General features: G+C 40.4%; 1 non-coding gene across 1 annotated transcript; it reads right to left on the minus strand.

The window, feature by feature from the left end:
* Window positions 1–4,297: 4,297 nt before the first annotated feature.
* LOC141709825 (small nucleolar RNA R71) lies at window positions 4,298–4,404 on the minus strand. The gene has a single exon (XR_012570382.1). It is a non-coding gene; the product is annotated as a small nucleolar RNA R71 (small nucleolar RNA).
* Window positions 4,405–6,030: the final 1,626 nt, after the last annotated feature.

Here is a 6,030-nt window from a genome sequence, read left to right on the forward strand (position 1 = left end):
TATTCATCTCTGAGACTATAACTTGTGGTGTGTGTGTGTATATTGTGGGGTCACAGTAAAGAGTAGTTGATTGTTTAATAAGATTGGGTGTTGTTAAGGGAAGTGGAACTCGTGACAACCCGGATCCCCGACCCCGGATTTGGGGGTGTTACACTAATCTTCTAACCATTTTACAGACTCAAGTAATACAATACAAAATACAAAGTAATTAACAAGCAACTAAATTTTAGGGTAGTCAATGTGACTTAATCTTGTTATTATACATACATGTCTTGCACAACAATATCCCCCAATTTTTGAGAAGATTTCTTGTCATAAATTCATGCATAATAATAAGAGTAACCCCAACCTAAAATCAAATACCTAAAAAGAATGGCAAATTTGACAAATTTCAACATTTATACATTGAGAAATTACATTAGTTCCATAGTACAAAAACTAGGTGAAATCCTCATAGCCTGGTTCTATCCTAATAAGGTCCTTGAAATTTATAAGCCCATTTAGTTTTTTAATTAATAGGGAATAAAAATAACCCTAATTGCGGAGTTAATATCGCATTAATCATACCTGATTTGGTCAAAGGTGAATGCCCAATTAATGAGGCCTAAAACCCTAACTATTTATTAAATTCGTAATTAATAAAGGGACTAATTAAACAGCTCAATAAATGTGTTCAAATAAGTAACTACTTCTATAAGAAGTAGCCTCCAAGCAACCCAAATTCAGAAGGAAACTAATTCCTGCTTTCTAAGACTCCAAAGTCCAATCTGAGGTGGAGACTTGCCCATCAAGTCTCCCAATTCTACCCGAATTCTCAGAATCTCAACGTCTATATAAATGGTCTTACCCTTCAATTTCAGCAGAACATTTTGGACAAGAGCTCCACACGTCACAAAGCCGAGAAGGCATCCTACAAGCTATGAGGCCATTACCTGGAATGACGTTTTAGATTGAGTCCTGGGAGGACATGAAAGTCACAGCGTCCTTGGTGAGCTCACACTGCCATAGCCCCGAGGGCATGCATCACCAAGAACTACGTTTTGGCTTGATCCTTAGCATATGCCAAGGTACGTAGGCATCTTGTGAGGGCAGATTCAAGCCATGAAACACAAGCAAAACCATTAAAGCTCGAAGTTTATCAAACCCTAACATTAAATACACGCAATAAATAAATACATGTTTTTTATCCATAACATTTGGCGCCGTCTGTGGGATAAGGACGACAACTATGAAAGCACGAAAAAGCACCGAGAAACCACTTGATGAGATGCGCAATATTGCATCCAACGTTGAGATTCCACCACAGTCAAACCTCAATATTTAAGAGACTAATCTCTCAGGGACAGAGATTCCCATTACCCAACTGCTGGTACAACGGTCTCCAACCGTAAGGGGATGAAGAATCAAGGGAAGAGTCCCAAAATATAGATGGTACTCTCATTAATGAGCACCGGAATTTCAGATGTTAATAATTGTGCTTGCCTCAAGGGTGAATGATCACCCACCTTACGGGATGTAAAATTTTGAGGAAGAACACAAGACCGAGTACTTGAGGAGTACGAACATCAGTATTTGTAAGGGCTAAACCTTATTGAAGGAAGAAGTTACGATTTCTATGATCCCCATATCGAGGATAGTGATCGTTCATATGAAGAGGAGATCGTCCCAAGAAGGGTGCATCCGATTGAGGAACCTATTGTTAAAGGGATTCCTTGTGACCTGAAAGCTAATTCTAGGGACCGATCCCCAATCTCAAGGAATGTAAAACTAGGGGATGAAACCCCAGTTGGATTTTGGATGTTAACAATTATGGAGAAACGGTAACCCACCTGACTGGAGTAAACTTTAGCATCAAACGAGGTAAGATTATGAATTCCGATATTTGCAGGGGCTGATCCTCATTCATAAACAATTCTGAGATTTCTCTAGTTCTAAATACCTAGGACAGTGATCGTCCATCTGATAAGATGACCGAGCCACAAAGGAGACAACCAAACAAATAGCCCGCTGTCAGATACGTTCTCAGTCTCGAGGGCACAAAGGGATGATTCCTCAAACCATTGTGAAAAAGAATTTGAGCTCATGAGGAGCACATCAACAAGATTTAACAAGTTGGGAGATGTGTTAGGAAAAAACTCGATCTTAATCCGAAGGGACAATTTAAGATCCTGATAAGTGGCATTTTATACCACTTAGAACGTCTTAAAATGGCTTAAATTGGTGTCTTGAAATCAAGTTTTTTTTGTATTTGATGCGTTTTTCTAGTGTTTATGCATTTCAGGATATTAGTTGCATTTCGGAGGAGGAATCATCAAGAATAAGCCTTGGCATGTGTTCACCATTGCGAGAGGAAAAGAACGGGCAGATTACGGAGAAGAAACGGAGCAAACCTGGAAATTTTCCAGTAGGGTCCTGCGCGCCCGCGCAGCAATGCTGAGCGGCCGCGCAGCAGCCTTGCGCGCCCGCGCAGAAATGCTGAGCGGCCGCGCAGGGTCGGGGAAAATAATATATTGTTTTAGACTTCTACTTCTGTTTGGCTTCCAACTTCTATGTAATCTGAGTTTTATGGGACTATTATATAAGTAGATTTGAGACGTTTTTCACAGAGTATTAAGAAGGAGATTATGTTTTAGATTGTGTTTTGCAAGAAGCGAAGGAGATAAGGAAGAAGACCGATTTAGCACACAGCAACGAAGAGGAAGCATATATTCTTGTGATTCTTGTTTCGTTGTAACGTTGGATGCTAGTTTTCTTGCTTTGACTTATTTACTCTTGTGACGTACTCTGTTTTAATATAATTAGTTTAGTTGTTATTTTCTTGTGTTCGTTTATCATGATTTCATATGAACCCATGATGGCGATAAGTTCTATTATGGGCTAATCGTGATTGTGGGGTTGCAACGGATTTATTATGGAATTCTTTAGTTAATTGTTTAATACTTTAGTGTGTGATGATTGCATGATATCTAGTATTGGTTGTACGTATTCGTCTTATGTGCATCGCGAACATATAAGATAGGGTGTTAATCTCTTGTGAAGCGACAGTGGATCTTGAGATTTAGAACTTGCCATGCTAGCATAGGTTCATGTACGTTGTGCATGATTAGTGGGTAACTCTAACAGTTTTATTTGCCCTATGTAATCAAAAGGAATAACTTGTGCTTAAATCGTTGTGTTGTCAATTTCTGTAGACATATAGGAACTCAACATAATTGATGACTATTCAATTTCTATCTTAATTGTGGATGTTTGGTAGAATGGTATTAGTACAATAAAAGTTGGCTTTTATCAGTTTTGTGTTATTCGATTAATATCATCACTGTCACATGCTAAAGGTAATAACTATGGCTATAGAAGGAAGTAATAATGAAGTTATGATCTCATGAGTGTTTTATTATTGATAAATTGCAGTGTTAGTTAAGTGGTTAATTAAGTAGTTAATTATAGTTAATATTTAATCAACAATTTTAAGTGTTATTATCTTAACATTGAGAAGTAATCATACATTGGTGAGTGAGTTAAATTAGACAATAACTTAGTCTGAGTCTCTGAGGGAACGAACTAGAAAGTATTCTATATTACTTGCGAACGCATATACTTGCGTGAATATTAGTGCGTGATTTCGCCCTAACAAGTTTTTGGCGCCGCTGCCGGGGACTCGGCGTATTTGTTTAGTTTATGTACTTACCATCATTGGTCATTAGGACTCAGTGATTAGGATGTAGTAGTTAATTACTCTTTTCGGTTGTGTTTCAGGTACTTTAGTGCGTTTATGCAAACTCGTTCTCGTGCTCGCAAGAGGACCTTAGATACAGCTGAGGAGAAAGACGAAGTTCTTGATACACCGGAGAAGTTAGATTTTGAGGATTCGGATTCAGGAACTGAGCAGAAAGAACCAGTAAACATGGGAGATCATATTGTTTAAGCTGATCCAGCTCTTATGGATTTTTCTCGGCCTAAAATTGATGACATTCAGTCAAGCATCCTTCATCCGGCTATTCAAGCTAACACCTTTGAAATCAAGCCGGGCACTATTCAGATGGTGCAGAATTCTGTTTCTTTTGGAGGAGCGGCAACTGAAGACCCCAACATGCACATAAGGAATTTTGTCGAGATCTGCAGCACTTTTAAGTATAATGGCATGACTGATGAGGCTATCAAGTTGAGGCTTTTCCCATTCTCACTGAGGGATAAGGCTAAAGACTGGTTACATTCTGAACCAGCTGGGTCAATCACTACGTGGCAAGATCTTGTGCAAAAGTTTCTGGTGAAGTTTTATCCAATGGCAAAGACTGCTGCTATGAGGAGTGCTCTTACTCAGTTTGCGCAACAACCTACAGAATCTATGTGCGAGGCTTGGGAATGCTACAAGGAAATGTTGAGAAAATGTCCACATCATGGAATGCCGGATTGGATGGTAATCACTGGTTTTTATAATGGTTTGGGGGCTCAATCTCGGCCCATGCTCGATGCAGCAGCTGGAGGCGCCTTATGGGCTAAAAGCTATACTGAGGCGTACAATCTTATTGAGACGATGGCTGCAAATGAGCATCAAAACCCAACTCAGAGGATGACATCAGGCAAGGTAGCAGGTATTCTGGAAGTTGATGCAGCCACCGCTATTGCAGCCCAGCTCCAAGCGCTATCAATGAAGGTTGATTCTTTGGCTACGTATGGAGTTAATCAAATAGCTATGGTTTGTGAGCTTTGTGCAGGTTCTCATGCTACGGATCAGTGTTCTCTTGTCAACGAAACTGTTCAGTATGTGAATAATTATCAGCGATAATAGCAGCCTGTGCCAGCAACCTATCATCCTAACAACAGAAATCATCCAAATTTCAGCTGGGGAAATAATCAGAATGCTATTCAGCCACCATATCAGCAAGGAGTGAGTAAACAGTTTAACCCACATGGATTCCAGCAACCACAGTAGTATGCTATAAGACAATCATATCCTCAACAGGGAAGTGCAGCTGCACCTACTAGTGCTGATTTTGAGGAACTTAAGCTGTTGTGCAAGAGTCAGGCGGTTTCTATCAAGACCTTGGAAAATCAAATCGGTCAATTAGCCAATGCAGTGCTCAATCGTCAACCTGGCACTCTTCCCAGTGACACGGAAGTACCAGGCAGGAAGGAAGCTAAAGAGCAAGTCAAGGCTATTACCTTAAGGTCTGGAAAAGTAGCTGATGCTGAAAAGGCAAAAGAAGTCGAAGCTGAAGTTCGAGATGAAGAATCTAAGCAAAGGGAGAAAGCGGAGGAACCAAGGAAGACTACTGTTGAACACACTCTGCCTGAGGCTAATACAGGGGAGAAACAGCTCTATCCTCCACCACCTTTTCCTAAGAGATTGCAACAACAAAAGCTGGATAAACAGTTCGGGAAGTTTCTGGAGGTGTTCAAGAAACTTCACATCAATATACCTTTCGCTGAGGCTCTGGAACAAATGCCTAGTTATGCGAAGTTTATGAAGACTATTCTTTCAAGGAAGGTGAAACTGGATGACCTTGAAACCGTTGCTCTCACGGAAGAATGCAGCGCGGTTCTGCAACAAAAGTTACCACCAAAACTGAAAGATCCAGGAAGCTTCACCATTCCTTGCACCATTGGCAATCTAACTTTTGACAAGTGCCTTTGTGATTTGGGAGCAAGCATTAATCTGATGCCGTTGTCGATCTTTAAAAAGCTGGACCTACCTGATCCAAAACCCACATACATGTCGCTACAATTGGCGGACCGTTCCATTACTTACCCAAGGGGCATAGTTGAGGATGTGCTCGTCAAGGTGGATAAGCTCTTCTTTCCTGCTGATTTTGTTATTCTGGATTTTGAGGAAGATAAAAAGATTCCCATAATCTTGGGGAGGCCTTTCTTGGCAACTGGCCGTACCTTGATAGATGTGCAAAAAGGAGAACTTACTATGCGGGTTCAAGATCAGGATGTGACCTTCAACGTATTCAAGGCAATGAAATTCCCTACAGAAGATGAGGAGTGCTTAAAAGTGGATGTGATTGATTCTGCGGTTACTTCGGA

The sequence above is a fragment of the Apium graveolens genome, chromosome 2, assembly GCF_009905375.1.
Source record: "Apium graveolens cultivar Ventura chromosome 2, ASM990537v1, whole genome shotgun sequence".
NCBI lineage: Eukaryota > Viridiplantae > Streptophyta > Magnoliopsida > Apiales > Apiaceae > Apium > Apium graveolens.